General features: G+C 37.2%; 1 non-coding gene across 1 annotated transcript; it reads right to left on the bottom strand.

Moving 5' to 3' along the window:
* Positions 1-917: 917 nt before the first annotated feature.
* LOC121231733 (small nucleolar RNA R71) lies at positions 918-1,023 on the bottom strand. The gene has a single exon (XR_005929788.1). It is a non-coding gene; the product is annotated as a small nucleolar RNA R71 (small nucleolar RNA).
* Positions 1,024-1,478: the final 455 nt, after the last annotated feature.

Below are 1,478 nucleotides of genomic sequence, written 5' to 3'. Positions count from 1 at the left end.
ACCCCTTTTATTTCTAGGTTAAATAATAAAAAGATATTTATTATTAGTACTTTTGGTTCCCTTGGGCACGATATCCCGGTGTTGCTATTACTATACTATTGTTCGATAGGTGCGCTTGCCTTTTCGTCGTGATAATAGTTAGTCTAGGTTTGATCTTCATTATAAATATTTATTACTTGTTACAAATCACGCGATCAAGTTTTTGGTGCCGCTGCCGGGGAACTAAGATATTAGGAACGCTTAATTTTTATTACTTTAGCCATTTATTTTTCTTGCAATTTAATTTAATTTAATTATTATTGTTTATTTACTTTTTCTTTCTCTTGGTAGGTTTTTATAGTTTATGGCTAGAAGAAACCCGTCGGGACCATTACTTTTTGACAAAGAAATCGATCGCACAGTTCGTAGAAACCAAAGAGAAATAAGGTGCAGCTTAAGATACATAGAAAACAAGCAAGAAGATGATACTCAACCGCCAACCGACAAGATGGCTGAAAACCAAGGCAATCAGCTACCTCCTACAATTGTGGCTAATGAAAATCCTGCTCCACGCACTTTGTATGATTATGCTAAACCTTCTTTAACAGGAACTGAATCTAGCATAGTTAGACCTGCTGTAGCTGCAAATTCTTTTGAATTAAAACCTTACACTATTCAGATGATACAGCAGTTTGTTCAGGTTGATGGTTTGCAGGATGAAGACCCCAACGCTCACTTAGCAAACTTTCTGGAATTTTGCAATACATATAAAATCAATGGCGCTTCTGATGATGCCATTCGTCTTCGGTTATTTCATTTTTCATTGAGGAACAAAGCTAAACAGTGGTTGAACTCGTTACCATGAGGGTTAATTACTACTTGGGAACAAATGACCGAGAAATTTTTACTAAAATATTTTCCGTCGGCTAAAATGGCTAAATTACATAATGATATCTCTTCTTTTGTGCAGATGGATTTAGAAACGCTTTACGATGCATGGGAGAGATACAAGGACTTACTGAGAAGGTGCCCTTACCATGGGTTACCGCTTTGGCTGCAAGTGCAAACATTTCACAATGGTCTGGATCCCTTGACTCGGGAAATGGTTGACGTAGCTACTGGTGGAACCATCAACAACAAAACACTTGAAGAGGCTTATGAATTCATTGAAGAAATGCCACTGAATAACTATCAGTGGCAAGTCATGAGGACTAAGCCAACAAAAACAGTCGGCCTTTTTAACGTTGACTTAGTTACTATGTTGTCAAATCAGGTAGGACTTCTCAATAAAAAGATTGATGGTTTACTTGGTTCTACGCAGATACATCCAGTAATGAGGTGTGACTCAAGTGGAGGAGGTGTGCATACAGAATATCAATCCTTCAATCCTACAACCGAAGAGGAACAAGTCAACTATATGGATAACAATAACTTTAGATCTCAAAATAACTCATACAGTAATACTTATAATGCAGGTTGGAGGAACCACCCAAATTTCT

This window comes from Gossypium hirsutum, chromosome A06 (genome assembly GCF_007990345.1).
Source record: "Gossypium hirsutum isolate 1008001.06 chromosome A06, Gossypium_hirsutum_v2.1, whole genome shotgun sequence".
Lineage (NCBI taxonomy): Eukaryota > Viridiplantae > Streptophyta > Magnoliopsida > Malvales > Malvaceae > Gossypium > Gossypium hirsutum.
This window is presented reverse-complemented; position numbering and strand designations above follow the sequence as displayed.